General features: G+C 45.1%; 2 protein-coding genes across 6 annotated transcripts in view; one reads left to right on the forward strand and one right to left on the reverse strand.

Annotated features, from left to right (window-relative positions):
* OFD1 (OFD1 centriole and centriolar satellite protein) overlaps positions 1-20,878 on the reverse strand; it is a 1,295,367-nt gene extending 1,274,489 nt beyond the window's left edge. For both annotated transcript variants that reach the window (XM_069640569.1, XM_069640570.1), the window contains exon 1: positions 20,756-20,878. The gene's annotated coding sequence lies outside the window, so the exon portion shown is untranslated. The remainder of the gene's footprint in view (positions 1-20,755) is intronic.
* A 52-nt stretch (positions 20,879-20,930) lies between these two features.
* TRAPPC2 (trafficking protein particle complex subunit 2) overlaps positions 20,931-24,597 on the forward strand; it is a 400,579-nt gene continuing 396,912 nt past the window's right edge. For 3 of the 4 annotated variants that reach the window (XM_069640574.1, XM_069640575.1, XM_069640578.1), the window contains exon 1: positions 20,931-21,052. The gene's annotated coding sequence lies outside the window, so the exon portion shown is untranslated. The remainder of the gene's footprint in view (positions 21,053-24,597) is intronic. The other variant, XM_069640579.1, reaches the window with a different exon arrangement.

The following is a 24,597-nucleotide window of genomic DNA, read 5'->3' on the forward strand; positions in this document are numbered from 1 at the left end:
TCGAAGACACACTTCTCTGGCTTAACTTACAAGTGATTTTGCAACAGTCGTTCAAGCACCTGTCGGACGGGTCTTTTTATGTTCAGAGAGGGAGTAAGGGTGCACCAGAATGTCATCCAGGTAAACTACTACAGTGGAGAACAGAAGATCAGCAAACAATTTTTCCATGAAGCGTTGGAAAATCGCAGGGTATTTACTGGGCCAAATGGCATAATCCTATCCTCAAAATGACCCAGGGGGGTGCGAAATGCAGTCTTCCATTCATCACCGGCAAGTATCTGAGATCTAGCTTTGTAAAGTACTTGGCTCGGAGTACCTCATCGATCAAAGGCATAGGATAACGATCCTTCATGGTATGTTTGTTGAAACCCCTGTAATCGATGCGCAGTCTCAGTTCAACAGCCCCTTTCTTGGGGATGAAGAATAAAATAGGCCCCTGCTTGTGACTTGGATTCTTGAATGAGTCCATGCTGTAATTGTGTGTCTAAATACTCTTTCAGTGCCCTATGTTCAGGAAAGGACAGTGGATACATTCGGCCAAATGGAATCACGGCTCCTGGAACGGTCTCAATAGAACAGTCCTCATTTCGATGAGGAGGAGGAAGGGTACGCAGCTGTTGGTCCAAAAATACCTCCATGTATTCCTGGTAATGAGGAGGAATCAGATGGACAGAGGCTGCTGACAATGGCTCCTGTTGGTTCGACAAAGGACGGACCATAGCTGCTTGAAGACAGTGCCTTTGGCAGAACGGAGACAGGAACTGGATGGTGTTGCTATTCCAGACTATAGTCGGATTGTGTCTCCGTAGCCAAGAAATCCCTAGAATGATGGGGAAAATGAGTTGCTCGGATCAAGTCAAACACGACGTCCTCGTCGTGCTGCAACAGCTTCATAGAGAGGGGTACAGTCTCTTGTCCAATGGGTCATGAAGGTAAAGGTGTTCCGTCCACGCCTTCTACTGGAACTGCCCGTGTCTTGGTCCTTAGCAGTACCTCGTTCTTCCTTGCCCAGTTGATGTCTATAAAGTTGCCTGCAACTCCACAAACCAGCTTAGCGATAGCCTGCCAGGACTGGGCTGTTCCGGACTGTAAGGCGACTTGGAATATCATGAGGCGGTTATCTTCCTTAGATAGCCCGGGCAAAGTAAGGATCCAGGGATTCTGAGCAACTACCCCAGACCTGCCCCTGTCTAGGTTCGGGGTACATAGTTTCCCTGACAACGAGGTGGGACCTCCAGATAGTTTCGCAGTAAATGTTTCTGGGAGCCACAGTACATACAGAGGCCGGGTTCTCGTCCTCTTGCGTTCCACTGCAGTCAACGGCCCCCGAGCAGCACCCACGTGCATGGGTTCTTCGGTGGAGGTAGCAAGGCCCTTCTCGCTGGACATTGGACCATTAGACAGAGGATGCTGGGGAGGCCTGGATCATCTTCTCTCTTGTCGCCTCTCACCGACTCTGAACTCAATTTGTTGGGCAAGGGTTACAAGTTCTCTAAAGGACTGTGGCCTCGCGATTCTTGCCAGCTAGTCCTTGATGTCCTCATGTAGAACTCGACGAAACAATGTCTGCTGAGCAGAATCAGGTCATCCTGAATCCACTGCTACTCTCATAAATGTAGAGACATAGGATTGGACATCCATAGTGCCTTGCCGGAGGTCCAACATGGCCTCATAAGAGGCGTACTGGACCTCAGGTCGTTCAAATCGATCCTTAAACTGTTAAGTGAAGGCGGCATAGTCACTGGCAACTGCATCAGAGCAGGTAATCAAAGGAGTAGCCCAGGCTAATGCATTGCCAACCAAGTTAGAAACCAAAAACCCAATGCGTGCTCGATCAGTTTCGAATGGCCTGGGACGGAAAGTGCAGTACATTAGGCATGACTCTAGGAACTCCTTGAGCGACTTTGGGTTGCCATCATAATTGGCAAGGGGAAGCGGCAAAGGAGGGAGATCTCCTCAGGTCTTGTCCAGAGTATTAACCTGTTGCCGTAGTGCCCGGTTTTCAGCACGTAGATTATGCACTTCTGCAGCTAAAACCTGAATGGCCCCTACCAGTTCCTGGTATTGCTCCAACGAAGCCATCTGGGTCTTCTGGCGTTGTACGCTTTCAAATTCCACTGAATTCTCCTCCCCTTCCTCCTCACCTGTGTCTTCTGTGTGACTCTCTTGTAGTTCAGTCTTCTTTCTTCTTCTTGATTCTTCCTTGATGGTGTCTTTCTTCCTAATCTTTTCGTGTAAGTAAGGGCGAGCTCCGTCGGAGGCCACGCTGCCTGAATGATTGGACACCTGACAGCGGGGCTCTCCGGGAGCGAGACCCCATAGGTACAGAAAAAGCCTCCTGGCTGAAAAAACCCTAGACCTTCTGGGGTCTGTTAAGAATTGGTAAGTCCTTCTCTCGTGTACCCGTGGTGGAGAGGAATACGTGCGTTGTATGGCTGAATGCAAGTCTCCTCCGTAAGGTAGTAAGCCAAGCAGGCAGTCCTTGTTGGAACTGTAAGATCACCGAGGCCCACAGGAGAGGTAAGGAATTGTCCGGAGCAGGATGGAGCCAGAGAACAGTTATAGACGTGTGCGGCTCGGATCAGGATACAGGGGAGCCATACACAGAACGGAAGGAAAGAGAAAGGAAAGACCCCCGAAGGCCCCCCCAAGGACGCAGAGCAGGGGGAGACCGAAGGAAGAAGGAAAGGCAGAGCAAATCCTAGTGACGGGAGTAGAACCGGGAAACTGAAAGTACGAGAGGAGAGCAAGAGAATAGATGGGAGATGCTGAAAGGCGAGTACCGAGAGACAAGACTCCCACATAGAGTGGGCGCGGAAACAAACAGCAAGACACGGTACGAGACCCGGACAGAGCAGAGCCACAGGACGTGGTAAACTGAGCAAAGCTCAAAAAGGGGAAATTGCACAAGCGTTACCTGCACGCAAAAACGCAAAGGTGCAACGCACTGGACAGCTGGAACTATGGTGGTTTAAAGGAGGCCGCCATCTTGGTCTTGAACAACTAGACCGCGCGAGCAGCTAGCAAAGTTAACTTAGTGGAACTCCTCAGAGTTTCCATGATTGCCATAGTTTCCAAGGGCGGCGCATGACAGCAAGAAAGCAAAAACTACCAGGGCAGTGAAGAGGTAGCAATGGAGGTTCATGTATCGACATAGATACAGTAACACTGATGGATATAATGGCAGACAGATTAGGGAAAGACCAAGTGAGAGGTAGCAGCACAGAGGGACATTGTCCCACGACACAAAGTAAAAGTGAATTAATTGTAAAGCAATATGGCAAAAGACAGAGGAACCAATAGTTAGTCAGGAGCAGGGTGTATGGTGTATTCATGTGTGGGTGTGTCTCACAGTTTGTAGATAAGATCAAGTTACACGATTTTCTAAACACTCAGGGGTGACTATTCTGTCAGGAGTGCATCTCTCAATGTTAAATTACGTTCGATCTGTTTGTCTAATGTGCTTATGCTGATAGTTTTTATTTATCTCATCCGTTAAAAATTCGCTATGGCAGGAAGGCATTCATGGCATTTCACTTTAGTAGCTCCTGGGTCAGGTCAGCACCTCGAAAATAATGGTGATGTTTCTTTATTACAATTCTCTCCTAAATAAAAGATACATTTTTTACTTGAGTGTAAGAAGCATTCATTGAGTGTTCATTACCGAGTGACAAGTATTTTAACATGATTATTAGGTGTGGAGCATCTATTTGAACTACTGTGCATTGATGCGTTATAAATGGTGCATGTCTTTTAATACACATATGAAGGATTACTGGATCGTGTGAGCAATGGACTATCGATAAAATGTGACATTAGTAAACCTCTTGTGTTGCAGTAGGCGGCTGCTCTCAATTGGCAGGGGTTGTTGCCTGCTCGCTTTACTGTTGCACAGTGACGGGTACATGCTTTTCCCTACGCCTACTTGTACCAGAGCCCCTGCTGGGAGGGGGGGTGTCATGGACACTCCACTGGGGGTGGAGACAAGGCTCTGTAGGTAGGGGCGATACAAAATGCATCAATCACATCAAAATCAATCACCTCCGTTACTTCTTTACAGCCTCTTGCCTGGTGGCAAATGCGGGTTACAGGTTTCCCCCAATTGGTGCACCACAGAAGGGGAGTTGCGCCCTTGCCACCTTAGTACTTTATTAGTTCGGTATTCAAAATTATTATTGGTTCTCAATTATCCTACTTTGAGCACCCCGGGGTCACCTTTTGCTTCTAGACAAATCACTGGTCTTTGGCATCTTTGCTTTCTTACTTCCTGCAATGGCAGCGGACCTCCTGTGTCCTGCCCGCTCTGCTTCCAGCTTCCGCGTAACTCGGCAGACTGCACAGCTCTTCCCTGGAACTATGACAGCTCCATAGATCCTCTGTGACCTCTCGCACGCCGAAGCTCCACACACTGAGTTGGGAGCAAATCTCCCCCTCGGCTGGCCTTCTCTTTCTGATGCCACTTCCTACTGCACACACTCTGCAATGTCGCACACCTTCACAGCTCGCGTCTGCATCAGCTGGCATTCTTCCTTCTGCAGCATTCAGAGCACTCTGGACTGCCTCTTCCTACTCCTCCCACATCTCTCCTTCTCCTCAGCTGCAACTCATTCCGGAGTTTAAAATGTCCCAGTCAGGTGTCTTGCTCTGCAACAACTAGACCACACCTTCTGGTCAATAGCACCTTTGGTCCTTACCAACTCTGAGCCCTTCTTCCTCGTCTCAGTACTACAGGAATTATGGATCCTGAAGTCCATAGCGGTTTATTGTTTAGTTTGTTTTAACTGCTTTGTGAACTGAGAGTTGTCAGAGTTTTGGGGAGGTTATAAAAAGGGCTTGTGATTTAACATTGGAGTGAGGACCTCTAGCTAAGGCAGAATTGTTACAATTAGAGGATGTCAGATTTAATTCCTGAACTCCCAAAGAATAAACCTTGTTCTGTCTAAAGGACTTTTGATAGCATGTTCTTTGGGTACTTTCAAGTGAGGGACTTGTGCAATGACAGCATGCCATTAAATATTTGGGAATTATAGCATTTTCATGCTCCGAATAAGAGGAGTAACACGTATCTCCTAAAGGAGTCACCACTTCCCCCCCGATAGCCATCTCCTCCCATGTGATCTTCCCTCATGATACCACCCACAGGGTTAGGATCAGGTAGCGGCTGCCTTCCCCTGGCCACATGGGAGGAGATCTTAGGCTGGGGTTTAGTGATTACTCACAGTAGGGAAAACACATAGTTTAGGGAAAGTCATGAGTTTTCAGTTTTCTTTTAATACAGCATAAACATAAAATGGAAGACCAGAGTCTGTGTCCTTCTTCTGACCCACCACAGTAGACAGCTTTGAGCTGTCCAAATCTGTAAGTTTCACTTGCAACTGTTAAAGCGGATACTGGTGTACCTGAACATGCATCATGAAGTGGAAGTAAGCAGGGAAGTGGTTCTACTGAGGTTAGACTACTGCAATTGTCTGTATATGATCCTCCCTAAACACTACATCCACATCCAGCGATGGATTTTAAAAAAGCAACCAGACTCATGCAGCTGAAATGGGGTGACCATATTACAGCGTATTTAATAATGCAGCATTAAATATTTTGCAGATTTAAACATGCAAGTTTAGCAGCACAAAATTGCATCTATTGCAGCATTTTTGCGGTGCCTATTAAACCTGGCAAAAATTAAGCAAAACTTGAATTTTGCATGCCGCAAAACATTTCATGCCGCAATATTCTTGAGGGTCTGTTTAAAATACCTGTACTGGCTAGCTATTGGGGAAAATAAGTTAAATTCCATTCATAAGGCCTACTATTGGAATGCACCTGCTTACCAGGGGTTTCTGTTGGTACTCTTGTTCAGAGGAGAATTGCCTCGCATTTCGGTGCTGGACTGCCCCAGGGCAGGACAAAGACTGATATGTTTGGGATATTTCTTCTCTGTGAAAGATAGTGAGCTAAAGACTCTGGGTAAGTCCCTCGTAACCAGGACTAATGTCTGGCAGAGGGACTCCCAGGACCCCCCTTGTTAAATCTGCATATTTAAGTAACTTTGGGTCTCACCCTAAGTTACTAGGGGAATCCAGACGTGGACCCCTTGCTCACTATTCTTAGAGAGGCACAGATCCACCCTACTGATGAGGTCCAACCAGACCGAAACACGTGTCTGGGGTTTCTGTTGGTACTCTTGTTCAGAGGAGAATTGCCTCGCATTTCGGTGCTGGACTGCCCCAGGGCAGGACAAAGACTGATATGTTTGGGATATTTCTTCTCTGTGAAAGATAGTGAGCTAAAGACTCTGGGTAAGTCCCTCGTAACCAGGACTAATGTCTGGCAGAGGGACTCCCAGGACCCCCCTTGTTAAATCTGCATATTTAAGTAACTTTGGGTCTCACCCTAAGTTACTAGGGGAATCCAGACGTGGACCCCTTGCTCACTATTCTTAGAGAGGCACAGATCCACCCTACTGATGAGGTCCAACCAGACCGAAACACGTGTCTGGGGTTTCTGTTGGTACTCTTGTTCAGAGGAGAATTGCCTCGCATTTCGGTGCTGGACTGCCCCAGGGCAGGACAAAGACTGATATGTTTGGGATATTTCTTCTCTGTGAAAGATAGTGAGCTAAAGACTCTGGGTAAGTCCCTCGTAACCAGGACTAATGTCTGGCAGAGGGACTCCCAGGACCCCCCTTGTTAAATCTACCTAAACAGGTACAGCAAGACACACAGCACCATCAGTTCTCCAAGATGGTCAATTTCCAGAAAACTTTCCATAGTGACCTTCAGGAAAAGTAAAATGGGTCAACAGTCAATTGTGGCCAATGGTGCCTCCCTCTACAACATGGTTACTCATTATGTGGCCCCATGAATGTTGTAAATCAACTGGAGGGCCTCATAATGACCAACCATGCTCCAATACTGCTTTCCACTGAAAATTTTACTTGAAGGAACCTAATCTAAAATTTAGAAAATCACCTGAAAATCTCACTTTGAGCAAGTGTTCCTAGCAGAGTGGTTGCACTGTTGCCCTAGCCCAGATCTCTCCGCGATCCTTCCACCCTCAACTGTGTGACTGCTGAACTCATATTGACTATCTAGAGACTTGGAAAACTGGCTTCCATCAGCCCCACGTCATTCTTCCTCATCTCAGTACTTACACATGCAGTACCAACTTAAATGACAGAGCCCATTCTCAACTCCAATTAGTTCCACCCCTTTCTTCTGTGGAGGTGTAATATCTCCAGTATTCCATAATCCCTCAGTTATTTTTTTTACAAGGATTATGTACCCCACCATATGCTTAAGGGAGGAAGTACTGTGATGGGGAAGAGTAGGAGTGGATATTACCAGTAAGTAATCCATTCATTACCTTCACGTCCCTCTTCCTTGAAACAATAATTCCCTACAAGGTACCAATGCTAAAATGTAAGGGGTCTATGACAAACCAAACAGGCCAACAAAATGCTGCTGCACATCCGATTAACAATGCAAGTAATGCTGCCCAGTATGCATTTCCGAGTACAGTACACATGTGCCAAATAAATATGTGGCTTGACTGTCCACAGTTTTAACCTATTAGTCCTAATAAATATGTTTGAATCAGCACACGTTCCTGCCCAGCTTATTTCTTGCATGGAAATTCCCTATGTTTTTGTCCACAAAGCTGCTATGTGCCCCACAGATCTACCCTAGATATTCACAAGTAGGGGCCATCCTGCTTGCTACATAGTCGATCTTGATCAATGTCCTTAACCAGCAGCTAATCAAAACCACCAAGGGCTTTCTGCAACCTGTGATACACCAAAGGTGACCTACAAATTGGACGTCTTAGTCCTTCTCAAGTACTCCAGAACTATTCTTCACATCCAGACAATGCAGTGCTTTAAGTGGCATATGAAATCGAGGGATGGGGCAGCTAACAATATAGCATGAGGCCCTGTGATGAATTGCCATTGGGCAAGGGTGTGAGAGCCCTGGCTTTTTTGATTTTTATTAAATAAAATAATGCAGCTAATTCCATCTCTGAAAAGGTAATCTGCTGATCGGATTCCCCTTTTATTAGCTCCATGCCAAAGCCACGGTGTAACTGTGTCCTGCTGCATCAGTATCCTGATTTGCAGCACCCGCTCTACCAGTGGCACATAGTAGGTTCAGAGGTCACAGTTACCCATTTGACAGCTGCAGTGACAGCCATGTCTCTGCAGTGCTGGGGCTGCATTCAAGATAATCACACTTGTACCAAAACTATGATGATCATAAATAGCCCATTCTGGTGGCAGGATAAACACTAATAATAAAGCTATGCACGCGTTAAGGCGTAGTGCATGGCACTACTTATGATCTATGCACACACATCCAATTTGATATCACACATGGTTCAGCTGTGTAATCTAACCACATGGGTTAAGCCTGTCGGATGACAATCTAGGAATCTGAATGATAATGCCTCCTGTTTGAGCTCTTTGTGGGGGGAACTCCGCTAGGGACAGCCGCACAGCAGGCAGCCACCCTGGGCATAGGCATCAAAGGAGCACACCCATTCAAAGAGAGTAGCCTCACACAAGGGTGCTGCATATCTAAAGGTTTTAGATTCTATTGAGGAGGGAAGGGGGGTGTGGTTAGTGTAACCATAGGGAGATCTGTACAAGTTTGGAAACTTCTGCCATCTTGATTCTCTTTGCCTCTCTTGCTCTCCTGTCCCCTCCACTTCCTGTAGCACAAAGCACTTTGGGTGTGATGTCAGAAGGGCAAAGTCCACTAATTTCAAGAGCAGGAATTGTACCCCAAAAGCAGGCTAGTTTTAGTCCAATCACCTGTAGACTTCTACCTTTGAAAGAATGGCTTTCACACCACTTCTTTGAATCACCTTTTGGATCACAGCTTGAAGATTTCATTGGGCCTCCATTGCAAGAGTTAATCTTTCTAAAGTACTCGCCAGTGAGGTGACGACAGAGTTCAGGGACGAGTGAAGCTTTGTTCCCCAACCATCCCCAGGGACAAGTGGTTGTGAATTGCTGCTGGACAAGATCTGTCTCTCTGCCAGCCACAGCGGTACCCAGGACCTCACCGTTTTGAGGAGTCCCTGCAGTTGTGTGCCAGCCTCCCCTGTGTTTGGGAGCATGAGAAAAGGACACATCTTTCCCAGAGTCCCTTGATTGGCACTCACAGCACAGTGAGAGCCAAGACAGATAGGATCATTGCGTTTTCCCTGTTGAACTGTGTTGAGCCATGTTTTCCAGAACCGCCTGACACACTCGACACCAGGACTCTGTGTCACTGCCTTTTGTGCCCTCCTGATCTTCAAGTCTCTCACACAGCGCCAACAAACCTTGTCCACGCTACTGAACAACCAAGATCTGCAAAAAGGTACTATTCATTGTTAACTGCTCCCTTGGTACAGTTCTAGGCCCTAGAAACAGGATAGGTCTAATTGCCTGTTTGCATTCAAGAACCATATCATTTTTTTTTAATGAATATTGTGGTTTTTACTTGCTTCCACCGCTGATTCATTACTCAGAGTGCTGCATTCTGCTATCTTTGCGTATTCTGTTATTTCCTCAGGAGTGGGTTTTGTGTAGTGTTTTTCTATTTATTATTTAATAACTTTTTTATAGTACCTCGATTAGACATTTCCTTTATTTTTTTACTGTTATGCTTTTCCGTTTGGGTAACTACTGAATATCATTTACACCCCTCTTAAAAGCATAGCCTTCCCTCGTCTCACATTACTACAAAAGGCAAAGAGGTATCTCTCTTAAACGTGCCTGTTTTACCTTTAGGATTGCGTTGGTTCTTGGTTTGTAGAAGTGTGAGAGCTGAGTGGGCATTTTTACCCGTACTCATCCTTGTACACCTGCAGAGCAGATTCCAATTTGTGAAAGGCCCAGCAAACATGTACTTGGAGCCACACAGCATGGTCTGAAGTGGTCTGGTTTGCATCAAGTTTGCATACTATAAATAAAACTGCCTCTGGCTCAGTTTCCAAATAAACTGTTGTCTGTAAATAAACCCTTTCATGACGCAAGCTATAAGCAATTCAATCAGCAACCAAATCACCTTCTTTCTGTAAATAAATGACCCAGGCCCAGTATGCTTATGATATGATATTTTATTTATATCGCGCTCATACACAAGTGTTTCAGAGCGCAACCAATCAAAGGGAGGGGAACACGGGACAACAAAAATACGATCTTACTAGGCTCAGTGACAACATGCAAGTGCATGGAAAAGGGAAAAATGGGTAAAGTGCATGGGGGGAAGAAGTGGAAAGTGCGGACAGAGGAGAGGACAGAATAAATAAGAAGTGGGATAAATAAATAAATGCAGACAAAGGTAGTGCAGCCAGACAACGTGGCAAGTGCATCGATAGTCAGATAGGGTATATCTGACAAGTGCAGAGGATGTGTATATCTGCTTAATATAGCATTTGGATTTTCATCTCTCCTGATGTTTGCCTGTCCCATGACAACCTATAGCTATTACCCACCTGCAAGAAAAGGTTAATAGTGTTACATTTCTGATTCTGCACTTTCTTTTGGTTTCTTGGAGGTACATCTGATGCAAATGGACTGGCCTAAAGACTTGCCTAAGGGACTGGCCTAACAGCTGAACACCCATGCTAAGCGATGTCGCAGAGCACAGCACAGCTGAGCTGTGGAATGCTGGGAGTCCTTAGATGGGCATGAACAGCCCTTCCTTGGTAGTACACAGTGATGACACTGCTGGCTCAAATCCCAAGGCTGCCAGAGCCTGCCCCACAGAAACATCCTGCAGTTGCAGAATGTACTTTTTTCCCCCTGTTCAGTGAAATTACCTGTTTGTATTCATACTTGCTGTTTAATGGGTGGAGAATAGATTTAGCTATTCTATTGTACATAACGATGAACCAGGGCTGGGCGGGGCAGAGCAGAATGCAGCCCTCCTATCTACTGTTGTGTGTTTGCCTTACAACGCTTTTCACCCCACTTCTGGTCTCATGTGTATTATTTGTGTCCGAGTGCCTGGAATGCAGGAGGTGGCGTGAGGGAGCTGGATGAGCACTGGTATTGGGGGCGGGGAGCAGGACGAGCCTGTAACAAACAGTATACACATACTACCCAAGGAGGTACTAGGGTTCTCAAACAAAAGTCTGTGTAACTTTAAATGTACTTCTGCTGAACAAAGACAGACCTCAAGATATCTCCAGCCAGACCTGAAAGGAGAGCACCTGTGGGAGGAGAAGAGGAAACATAGCACAAATGTAAACTGCTTAGAGATTTGAATAAAATCAAAGAGCATTTTGGGACAATAAGAACAAAAACAAATGTTTATATGCAACACATCTGTGACAGTGAGTCAAGCCTGCAACCATTCTGAGCACATAACGCACACAGGTGTTTCTGCTTATTTCATTTTATAATACTGTATCAGTAAGGTGACGGCAAACTACAAGTCATATATAACAATTTGGAGAGAGCTATCCTTCGGAAGTCAGTAGACCTGCTTTAGCAGGAATGTTTAAAGAGACCCGGGCTCACAAGGCAGTGCAGCAGGGCCATCATGCCTTACATTGGAAAGCCACAACCATGGCTTTTCCCCCTCTCCCCATCAAGGGGAAGATTTGTGCTATGGAGGGAGTTGTTTCCAGTCACCTGCCAGCAAAATCCAGTGCGAAAAATACAAGTACCAGAATCCTCCGAGCTAATTAACTTGTCACACCTGAAACAGAAATGCAGACCCGCCTGAAAAAACAAAGAAACTCAGCATCCCTTAAGATTGATGAAGTCATGAAAGCGTGCGTTAGGAGGAGAAGCTAAAGACTGGTAACAGAGCGCCTGCCTTCACATCTTTAAACAATGCTTTAGCAGGAAGACTGCTTCCTGGCACGCTTTGCTTTCATTGGATCCGTACCATGCACTCACAAGCTAAAAATCACAGTGACTTTACTGCACACTCACAGACTGCAATTCCAGCCAGGCGCTACTCGTGGGGGACTAAGGGAGCCCTTGCATCATCCTGGCTCAAGTACAGATTTTGTAGATTGCCATGGCTCAGACCCAGCCCACTTAAAGCCTTGTGAAATTCCCATGCTTCTCCTCGAGAAGCGAGATCCTGAAAAACAGGCATCCAAAATAATGTCCCGAGACATGCAACATCTAGACACTAACTTTTTGCAGGAAGGCTGGATCACACCTCATCACTAATGTATCTGACTGACCCCTCAGAAAAGGGCCCTGCTATTTAGACTCCCCAATCTCCTCAACCCCCAGCCACTAAAAACTTAACTTGTGGCATCAAATCGGCCCCACCAGTAAAGAATCTTAGAATAAATAATTGTGATGAGGAAGAGCAAAATTAACTGCAATTCAGATTACCGCAACTAAACCATTCAAGAACTATCAGACTTTTTATCTACAGATTCTGTTGCATGCACTGGGGTTCAAGGGCCAGATGTCATCAGCACCCTCATAGTTTACTATAGATTGTAATGTTAATATCTATATATAGGATAAAGTACACCTTACCTTACTCTATAAAGCAAATACAAGTCACTGAGTAGTTCTGTAACCAAATGGGCCCAAAGGCTGAGTTCCTTTATAAAAGGTATGGGAACATTCTTGGTGCCTTTCAATATCCTTTTTACGTACTGTAAGGGAAGTTGTATTCCTTATCATGCATGGACTCAACCTCTTTAATACCTGGCCTCTTTTTTAATGCAATCTCCCATGTGTTAATACGTACAATCAATGTAGAATCTGTTCGGATTAAAAAGACAAACTAAAAAGGCAGCATCTAAAGTGTTGCAGAAAAATAATTGAAGCAGTGTAATAAACTTCTCCTAAAGGTTTTTTCGTTTTGTGTTTTAAAATAAGCACGGAAACAAACCAGAAGTGATACCTCACGGAACAATATTATTTACACTCAATTGTGCCCTATCGGGACAAGGACCATTAATCATATAGAAATCCAAAAGACGGTGGGGAAAAAAAATAAAAATAAAATAAATAAAAATCGGTGTTGTTTAATCACATAATAACATAAAATAGTATCAACATTCTTTATATTAAAATAAGCACGAACATGCAGATTCTTGCTCTCATGTGTTTAACTCCAGTAATGCAAAAGATAAACATATTTCCATAAACAGTTTAACAGTTAAAGACTGTAAAGTGTCACAGAAAGCGATTTTGCAAAAAACGAATTTGAAAAGCTAGTAATGGAGACTTATCCTTGGCCTCAAGCCCAGCGGCCCCGAAATCCCTCCACTGGCTCCCAAGTAGCTACAAGGATCATGTTCAAGACCCCCTGCATTGTCCACAAGGCTTGCTGGGGCTGGGGCCCTCGCTATCTCCAACTCTCTCTTCCCAAGTACCTTCCTACTAAGGCCCTCTGTTCGTCTACTTCTAATACTCCGAGGATGAGTCGTTTCTCCAAACAGCGATTGGGGGTGGGGGGGTAGATCTCTATCCTCTGGAGGTGACTCCCTCTGAAATGGCCTCCTTGCCTCTCCTGAAGTTCCAGAAGCTCCTCAAGACCCTCCACTTCTCCTCGTCTTTCTCCCTTTCCCTCTCCTGCTAACCTTCCATCTCCTGCACCATTCTGCTGACTGGCTTCTTGGTGTTCCTCTGAGTCTTACAGGACGCTACACTCCCTCCCCCCCCGGCCGACCCCCACCCAGTTCCCCTGCACTCACCTGCTGGCCTTCCTACACTACCGCCTGGTTGTGATTCCCACTGGAGTTCCAGCCTCCCTTGCACTTAACTCAGGGCCTGGCTGCACTTCTCCCTTTACCGTCTCCCCTGCACTTCTTCCCTGGTCTAAAAGGATGACTTTAGAGACCATCATGGGGTCATCCGCTGATCATCGAACTGCACTAGAAGTCATTCCCACATCATCAGACGTCATCACGCTGTTGAGAGTCATCAGCAAATATCTCAGAATCGTGGGTGATGGTTTGGGGATGAGTTTAGGATGACTTAATGAATATGCTAACATCATCCCTATTTTAGAAAACTCTTTGTTCCTGATGCTTTTAGGATGACTTGCTGATCACTTCAAGAGATTGTACGTTTCTCCCTGATGATTTGAGGAGGATTCTGGGATGACCTGCCGATTACTTCAAGAGCATTGCCATGAAACATGTTTGTTCTTGATGATTCGGGGAGGATTTACTGATTACTTCAGAACATCGGAGTTTGTAGGATGATAAGCAGACTAATACAGATAGTAATTCCGCTTTTGCTTAGTTGCACTTATGCTGAATGACCCCACGCCACCCCCCCCCCCCCACTATGGCAAGGGTAAAGCTTGAGACCATGTTGGGCCAAAGTGGAAGCCAGAGGCCTAAACATAGCATGCACCTGTGAGAATCCTTTGCCATCCCAGTCAAAAGCAGGCACCCAGCACCCTCACAATCCTCAATGTGGCATGGAAAAGCCTGAGACTACGTTGGGCCAAAGTGGAAGAAAGAGGCCTAAACATAGCATGCACCCCCTGGGTGAGAATCCTTTGCCATCCCAGTCAAAAGCAGGACCCCAGCACCCTCACAATCAATACATTTCCATTCTGACTGGTTAGGTAAGAATTAGTTTAGTCTGACCGTGTGTGACTACACAACACTTATCTGCTTGGCATTAGGTAAGCCCACCTTTTGGTATGGATCTGTACTACACAGGTTGGCAGTGTGACTGAGCAGCCAGGCCTATCTCAAGAGGATAACTGTGAGCTGTAGAGCTTTACAAATGAAATCTGTAAATACAAGTAGCCAAGTAACACTTACACTCAAGGTTTCAGTTCTAAATAGTTCTTTATTTAACATCAATTTTTAAACAAACATTCTTTAGAAAGGCAATTCATGTAATTTGAAACAGTCTATGGATCTGAGGCACTTCTTAGAATCAAACGTCTTACTATTACAAAGATGATGATTTTAAAGGAACACTTTGGTTGTGCATGGAAATGGATATCTGCAGTCCGTATCACTTAAAAAGCCTCTATACTATGGGGAAAATGTCGGCCAGTAGATTGAAGTTTAAACCAATAATGGCTACTAGACAAGTTTTTTGGATGTGGTTTGGGGAGAATAAACAGACATACGGATTCAGTGAAGATGCTTCACTCTGGTATAATGAGGCAGTACAGCTCAACAATAGATGCCTCAATTGGCAGAGTTGGGTCAAGAAGGGTATTTTAACTCTGAGGGATATACTAGATGGAGATAGTCTGTTGTCATTTTAGGAAATACAGAGAAAATATGATCTAAGTGTAAGAGAGAGAAGTAGATACATTGATTTAATGTAATTAATTAACCTCAGGAAAAGTACGGTCAATGATTCCTTGGGGGTTAAACCTGAACTGTGTCAGCTACTTATGGGACAAGAATATAATGTACGTACATACATGAACTTTATGCAATTGGAAAATAGACATGTTGTGGCATGGGGAAAACTAAGAGCTGCATGGTCAGCGTATATTAATGTAGACTTCACGGATAAAGATTGGCGGGGTATACTTGGGGTGAGTGCCAATTTGGGAGTGGATTTAAATTTGTGTATGATCAGACAGAAAATAATAGGCAGGGTTTAGTGGTCACCAGTTAAAATGTACAAATTGAAACTGCAAACAGATGATTTATGCTGCGGTTGTGTAAATGACAGGGGTACCCTATTACACCTTCTTTGGAGCGGTCCAAGAGTTCAAAGCTTCTGCAATGAGGCGATTGATAGAGTTGAAATGATTTTAAATATAGTTTTACAGAGATCAGCAGTGAATATAATCTTACTTCTACATCGGGATAGATGTAAAAACTCTATAAAATACAACAATTGGATAGATAAGGTTATGTTATTGGCAATGAGACTGATTCTCTGGGTCTGGAAAACTAGGAAGAAGCCTTCAGTGGAAGACTGGTTAGTGGAATTGCAAACTTTATCCAATTATGAAAATCTCTCATTCGAGGCAAGGGAGAAAGAGGAAGAATACCTTGCGATATGGGGGCCATTCAATGCCTTATATTTAAGATGTGGGATAATAATGAGTGGGTTCCTTTTTTTTTCTTCCCCTTTCTTCTCTCGCTCTCTTCTCTTTCTATATCTTCTTCTCCTTCATCTTCTTTGCCGATAGCTTAGTTTGGTGTTTGTCTGAGTGAAGTCCTGTATTTGTGTCTGTGGCCTAAAAATAAAATTGTGTTTATATTTTTTGTTATTTTTTTTACTGCTTGCATAAATTAGTGTCTCTAAGGGGGTGAATTTGATTGTACTATTTACTTATTATTATGTAATTAACAAAATGTTGTTAAACTGGTCATTTATGATTTATTTTGTTCAACACTCCTGTAATATCCTGTGAAGAAATATATATTTGTTGACATACTAATAAAAAGATGTTAAAAAAAAACAACAAAAAAAGAATCAAAAGTATTGCACAAAGTTAGAGAGTTTGTTAGAAAATCACTTGTAGGATCACAAGCTGTGAGAGTTGGCCCCATGATGGTCTCTAAAGTCATCCTTTTAGACCAGGGAAGAAGTGCAGGGGAGACGGTAAGGGGAGAAGTGCAGCCAGGCCCTGAGTTAAGTGCAAGATAGGCTCGAACTCCAGTGGGAATCACAACCCAGTAGTGCAAGGGATGCCAGGCGGTAGTGTAGGAAGGCCAGCAGGTAAGTGCAGGGGAACTGGGCGGTGGGCGGACGGGGTGGTGGGGGGAGGGGGAGTGTAGCGTCCTGTAAGACTCAGAGGAACACCAAGAAGCCAGTCAGCAGCACTTCAAGGTTTCAGCACTTTGTAAACAGCACCATCGCAGATCTCTGGTACCAGTTGGGCTTCCTTCACTCCTTGGGTCCTGCGCTCTGGTCGTCCTGCTTCTGGGGCGCCCTTAGGAGACTCCTGGAGCTTCTAGCTGGATTTCAGACATTTCACTCAACTACAGATTACTCGACCCCTGGCACACAGTTCTTGCAGCAATGAAGAAGTACAGCCAGACAGGGAAGATGGACCAGTGGAGTTTGTCTCTGGGTTAGATGGTCCCACTAACCTAAGGGGAGAAGTCGTCCATTCCAGAGCTTCTATGTCGAATTGAAAATGGAGTTTCAGCACAGAAGCAGTGTTTCACTGGGCAATTCAAAGGTCCAGGAGGATGCAGCAAGCTTCGTTCACGGTTTCTTCGTCGGGTGTTTCTCTCAGTGGTCGACTCTGCCTTTAGTCCCAAAACCCTCGCCTTTTAAGCAGGTTTCACCCATTCATGCACAGCCTAGGCTGTCAATAAGACAGCAGGGACAGCCAGCCAATCAGCACTGGTTGCATTCAGGCATTCTTAGAGACAAAGGACAGGGGAGTTTCGGGACCCTGCCGCACATACTGTCTTTCCAGACACACTGGAGCCAGAGGCGGGCTTCAGGGCTGAAGTGCGCCAAAGGCAAGACAAACAAAGGGCTCCAATCTGTTTTGACGCAGAGAGTAAAACCCAAGAAAGGCCTCACAAACAGAAAATGGCAAAAAAAGAAGACAGGGGCCGTTTTGATAAAATGGTCAACCTATGGTGCTACACTGAAGGTTGAGGGTTCAGCCTGCGGTAGAAAAGCACAATGGTAGGAAAGATTAAACCACTGCCACTAGCCATTTAAATTAGGGAGGGTAACATAAAAATATTACATGAGAATGAAGGCTAAGGGGCTACCAGCTAACCCCCCAGCACTCCACATAAGATGGTGTGTGCTGAACCCACAAAGAGAAAAGGTAAGTAAAGTGAATTTCACTTCACTATTCTTGGGAACAGTAGTTCACACAAAAAAGGTATTTTAAACCTTAGGAGAAATCTAAAGGATTTCTCAGTGACACTGCACCGAAGTTGCTGTGTGTCACCATCCAAAAAGTAGATGCCTATGGAGTTTGTCAGACTCACATAACAGTGAAAACATGAGGGAGTGTGAAAAAGTTCTCACTCACTCCAGGGTTAACATTAAAAAGTCCTGCAGTCCATCAAAAGAGCTGGGGATCCCTAGGGTTGAAGGGATTAGCACAGAAAAGTCCTGCAGTCCATCAAAAGAGCTGGGGGTCCCTAAGGTTGAAGGGAATTAGCACAGAAATTAGAATTCTCCCTAACATGACTGCCCCAATATATGTCAGTATTCACATGTACTCCTTCACACAGTATTCATGTTTGCTTTGCGCAAAATCCAATAATCAACAACCATAACCAAAAGTACCTCCAGGATAAAAAAAAAAAAAAGAAAAAAAAAAAAGAAGAAAAACCATAGGATCCAAAAAAGAAAGAAGCAATAAACAAACGGAACCACAAAGTCCCATCAACCGAGGTCTCAACTACCCACAACCTACCAAATACAAGCAACAACAAACCACAAACAGCAAAGACTAAACCCAAAATACCACAAAAAAACACCAATCGAAAGAGGACGCCCACTAAGGAACACAACCCACGCATCATGCCTCGCCACAAGAAAGACAAAGAAGCCAGAAAAGACTACAGAAATAATAATAAATCCCAAACCACTCGGGACGGCACGGACCAGCATGATCCCACAACCCCAAAAAACTCGACAAACATCTGAGATGGCCCAAGGAGACATAAAAAAAACAGAGCAAAGACGGACTACAATGCTTGCTACCTGTCCACATATGACAATGTGGTAAACAAAAACAGCACAGCAACAACGAACCGACAGCAAACAAGTGTCACGAAAACAGACCCAACCAGGACACCAAACGAACATGACAACTAATAAACCATCCCCATCCGGTCTCCACCAGGGACAGTACCCCAACCAGAAGAAGGAACAAATTGGAATCCATCACACTCTACTGCCTATATCACCAAGACTGGAACAACAGAGGGGTAGCTACCCTATTTACCACCCGGAACAAAACAACCCTGCCATAAACCTGATCGGTCTATTCGACAAAGAGACTGACCAATGAAGAACTACCCCAACCAAAATTGTCAACCGGGAAAAACCCACCTGAACGGAAACCTAAACAACAACACACTGGTCAGAACAAAGAATACTAACAACAACACGAAAGGGAAAATCAAGTAAACTACACTGAAGCCTCCTCAATGTTAGATCCATGGCAAAACACTCAACAGAAATCAATGACCTCCTAAGCGAAGGAGGCACAGACGTGCTCTTCCTTACAGAAACCTGGCTATCAGATAACTATAAAGCCATCGCGAACGAAGCTACAACCGACAATTATAAATGAATACACACCAACAGAGAACCGAAGAGGAGTTGGAATCGCAATTATACACAAAAAACACACCTGAGCATCTCGAATAATCACAACCGACGCGGAAGACTATGAATCCCTCCTAATCAATAGAGAACTCAATGACCAATCCAACATAGTATTCCTCCTGATCTACAGACCATCTTCTTACAATCCCAACTTTGCAACAAAACTAGCGGACGAGGCCGCCATGCTATCAACCCACCACGCAACACAGGCAAAGAGATCCCACCAATACAAACATAGATACAACAGAAGACACACTCAACAAATGGATCACCAAGACCATTGACCAATTAGCACCAGCTAAAACATTCAAAGCAACACCAAAAAAAACTGGAAGCAAAATGGTTCACAGAATAACTGAAAAAACAACAGCAAAATGGAAACAAAATGGAGAGAACAATACACCAGACAAGACTAAAAAAAATACCAAAGACAACTCAAACTGTATAAAGCAACTGTCCACAAAGCAACAAAAAAATAATAAAAAAAACTCTAGTATGCCACAAGAATAGAATTGGCAAACAATTTACAGAAGGAACTCCATCAGCCATACCATACACAAACACTTCTGACAGGCACTTAAACCAGAGTAGGGTATGTGTAGTTGCTGCACAGCAGTTACTGCCTCTGCTGGCATTATCCTGTGCAGGTATTATTATATATATATATAGTCACTTACACCAGAGCAGGGTCTGTGTAGCAGCTGCACAGCAGTAACTGCGCCTGCGAGCATTATCCTGCGCAGGTATTATTATATATGTAGTCACACCAGAGCACGGTCTGTGTAGCAGCTGCAGACCAGTTACTGCATCTGCGAGCATTAGCCAGCGCAGGTATATGTCACTTACACCAGAGCAGGGTCTGTGAAGTAGCTGCACAGCAGTTACTGTTTCTGCGAGCATTCGCCTGCGCAGGTTGTATATATGTAGTCACTTACACCTAGGCAGGGTCTGTGTAGTAGCTGCACAGCAGTCACTGCCTCTGTGAGCATTAGCCTGCGCAGGTATTATATAAGTAGTCACTTACACCTGAGCAGGGTATGTGTAGTAGCTGCACAGCAGTCACTGTTTCTGCGAGCATTAGCCTGCGCAGGTATTATATATGTAGTCACTTACACCTGAGCAGGGTCTGTGTAGTAGCTGCACAGCAGTCACTGCCTCTGCGAGCATTAGCCTGCGCAGGTATTATATATGTAGTCACTTAAACCTGAGCAGGGTCTGTGTAGTAGCTGCACAGCAGTTACTACGTCTGCGCTCATTGCAGAGCCTGAGCCGTACTGTAAATGAGCTTCGGAGCAGCTACTGTGTCTACAATACCAACAACAGGCTGCCCCGTGTAATTTCAAAACCAGAAGTTTAATTTCAACATGTGATAAATACAATACAAGTAATTACAGCTTCAAAGTGCATTCCGAGAAGTTGCCAAAGGGCTCCTCTTAACAATATAACAACAAAGGGGTGAGAACGTCTAAGTTGATGGATGCTAAAAGAAACGCAAAAATAAATCACTACAAGAGCTGGATGGCATGCACTCACCTGACGCTGCCTGGAAACTGCACATGAGCGTTTCGTAAACGGTAGTGTCTTGTTCCCATCCGAGAAACGGACCATAGCAACGCCCCGCCTCTACTTCATCGTGTGGGATACTCTGCATCACGTGAGTTCAACGTCCAATTCATCACGTGGGCTGCTCTGCATCATGTGGGTTTCAACGTTCATTCGTCATCTTGTTTGCATGAGCGGGATGGTAAGGCGTTGCAGGAGCGGGAGTGATTCCTCCGTTGTAAAGCACATTCGTATGGTTGATTATTTGGTGCTTGAATTTGGTTTCTGGTAAGTCTTAAAGTTATCTCCTGTTGATTGTTACTTTAATGCAGAGCGGCAATATTGGGACGGGGTTTTTTCTGTTTATTTTGGTGTTTTGTAATTTGCGATTCAGTTTTGTTTTTTTCGTTATTTCAGTGTATTTTGGGGATATGTAAGGTGCATCACAGGGGTCAGGCAATATTGGGGAGGGGTTATTTCTGTGTATTTTGGGGGTTTGTAATGTGCATCGGGTGAGATTTACTTAAAGTACAGGCGGATTCAGTTCTTTTTGGGGTTTTCTCATGCAGATGTACGATTTTGTTTGTTTTATTTTCTTGTATAGTGCACTGAACCCCGAGGTAGCTAGGCGCATAACTTGCGGAATTAGTTACATGCATGGTATAAATACAAGTTACAGGAGTGAAACAATATGATATACAGGTATTACAGAAAGATTGCAACTTGGTTGCAGTATGGAAGTAGAGGAAGTGACAAGGCAATAGAGATACAAAAAAAATTGCAATAATATACAGATATTTACATGCAGATAGCAGTCAGAGTCAAAGGTAGATACATTAGATTATGACGTTTGTAGTGAGGACGAAATTGTAGAGAAGAGCCAGGATTTGACTTTGCACCGAAAGGCTAGAAAGGAGTGTTTGTTTCTGAGCGTGGTGGCAGGGAGTTCCAAGTTTTGGCAGCAAGAACTGTGTTTGGTAATGCTAAAACAGTGTGAGTAGTTGGCTCTGGTGGGCCTGGATGTGGTTTTGGCGCTGAATTTATCGGCCAGGTATTTGGGGACGGTGTTATTCAGACATTTGTGGGTGATCATGAGAGTTCTGAAAGTGATTCTGTTTTATGGGAAGCCAAATGGCTGTCTGTCTGGATTGGGAGATGTCGTCTGTTCGTGGGATATTGAGGGCTGCCCTGAGAGAGTTGTTTTGCAAGACTTGGAGTTTCTGAATGTTTTGCTTGCTGGTGCCTAGGTGTAGGGAGTACGTTTTGAAAGTATCTACGCTCTCGCTAGTATGATACTGCTTTGTGATGATAAGAACGGTTTGCAGGCGGAAATTAGTTTAGTTGTGTAGGCTGAAGAGGACGCTGTGGCCTTAACTTGTCGAGAGAGAGATGGAGTGGAGTCAAGGTAGGCCCGTAATGTTTTGGCGTTTTTTTTTTGAGACCTTGATGATGTTTCCGTCTATATTGAACGAGTTGTATTGTGGGTTAAGTTTGTTGAGGCGTTGTTTGCCAATGAGTAGAAGCTCGGTTTTGTCATCGTTTAGACAAAGCCTGTGTTTGGCCATCCAGTCTTGAATTTTGCTATAGATTTCGTTTAGGCCAGAGGAGTCTTTATCGTAGGAACCTGAGAGCGTGATGAGGATCTGAGTATCATCAGCGTAGTTGGTGTATGGGACTGTAATGTCGTCTAGGGGGTCAAATAACATCTTGGTGAAGATGTTATATAGGGTGGGGGAGACGCAAGTTCCTTGGCGAAGGGTCTTCTGAGGCCGTGTCAGAGAATGCTCTCATGGATCTTTCGGCTAGAAAGATTGGATCCACTTCGCTGCGTTGGGAGAGAAGGATGCTGATGTGGTAAGGTGTGATGTTAATATGCTGTGGTCAACTAAATCAAAGGCCACTGAGAGATCAAGCAGTAGGAGAGGGATGGGTGTCCTTTGTCCTTGGCCTCATCCATTTGGATCTTCAGGTCTAGCAGTGCCATGTCTAGGTCTGGAGGTTTTGGGTTTCGCAATGGTTCTTGATTTGAATGCACGCTTCTTGTCGAGGATCTTTAGCAGGAATGGGACCGTTGTAATGGGGCGATAGTTGGTGAGAATACATGGGTCTAGTGTGGGTTTTTTGATGAGAAGTATGACCCAAGCATCTTTGAGATTCTTGGGTACCGAGCAGGAGGCAAAGGAGGAGTTGATGAGAGTTGTGATCAAGGGGGCGAAGTCTTTAGCTCAATCTATGATGATGGATGCTGGACAAATGTCCCCTTGACATTTCAATGGTTTGAGGCTGGCAATCATAGATTCTACCTGAGAGAATTCAAATAGGTCTGTGTTGTTGGGACGTGGTTTGTGGGTTTGGCTGGTGTTGGTTGTGCCTTTTGTGGTTATGAGAGTTCTTTTAGATTCTATTTTATTCTGGAGTGGGGCTATTTTGTCTAGTAGTGCCTTCTGGATGTTGGCACACCAGGTGGCATCTTTGTCGCAGGTGGTTTGGGGCGGTGTTAAGATGGATTTCTGAACTCTGTCCTGGAGGGGCAGAGGTTCAGAAGGCCAGCCTAGTTTCTTGGAACAGGGTAACCTCTGGACAAGCCAGACCAATCAGGGTAGCGATGACGGCGGTCAAGACAAGGTCTCAAGAGAGGTGAGGGTGACTGAAAGCCCGCAATGAGCACACAAAGCAAGGACACTTACAAATTACTCCAAGCCTGTGTTATATTAAAAATATAGACACATTTATTACAAGGCCTCTGTAACATTGACCATAGTAAAGAATCACGGTAAAACTCAAGTAAACCAACACGTCGCAATCAAATACAATATATATACAATTACCGAAGGGTCTAAAGAGTTAGAAGCATGAAATATGCAGACCACCTAGTTGTGGAGGAAAACCGGCAGTGCAAGTAATAGTTAGACCCAGTTCACCTTCAAGGCCACCTAACTAGAAGGAAGTCCGAGCCCTACGAAGAGTGGAGCCTTGTGCTCAAAAGTTCCTGCACACGTTGGTGCCAATGGGCCATGGGGAGTCTCTTCAAGGAAATCGGACAGTTCAGAGCGGTGAACAAATGAGGACGAACAGATCTCCGCTACTCAAGCGTGGCCTCCACTTGCGGGCAGAAGCAGAGCGCGAGTGCGAAAAAGGCGTGCTGTTTAACACAGCGAGGAAAAGCTACAGGCTACTGCAGGAGGGCGACCGGTTCCTAGCGTTGCTACTCACCGGTCCCCGATGCAGGCAGACCCAGGCTTCTCCGCGTCAGTTTCAGTGCTGGGAGGTTCAGATACGAGCAGGGGACGTCTCGGCGTTGTGTAGATTCCGCGGCAGCAGAAGTTAGAGTTGAGGATGTCCCAAACGCAGTGAACCCGCACAGTTTGTTACCACAGCAGGGCAACGGAGCGGCTGTGTGTATTTCAGCCCAATGTACACTTCTCACTTCAGACCTGGGAATGCCAAGTGTACGAATCGTGTGAGGGTGCCAAGGACTCGGAATACAGCAGCAACCTGACGGCGGTGACAGAGCAAGGCTCCTGGGTAGTCTGGTCAGTCCACTGGATGGCCCAGAGACGCTTCCGAAGGCTTACGTGCAGGAGATGATGAAGATGCCGAGAATAGTTGTTCCCACTATTCCAAAGGGTCGAAGTACCAGTACAGGCCTTCTCGTTCGATCAGAGGCAGAATGGTTTCACAGGGCGACAGCAGTGCAGAGGAACAGTCCTTCAGCGGGTCACCTGCGATTCCTCGGTTCAGCCTCTTAGTTGCAGGATACTTGGCTCCTGTATCCGTCGTTCGTGAGAACTCAGGAGATCGACATGGTAGTGGTGTTTCCAGCCTCCTCTTAT

The sequence above is a fragment of the Ambystoma mexicanum genome, chromosome 7q (genome assembly GCF_040938575.1).
Source record: "Ambystoma mexicanum isolate Mex_15411 chromosome 7q, UKY_AmexF1_1, whole genome shotgun sequence".
Classification (NCBI taxonomy): Eukaryota; Metazoa; Chordata; class Amphibia; order Caudata; family Ambystomatidae; genus Ambystoma; species Ambystoma mexicanum.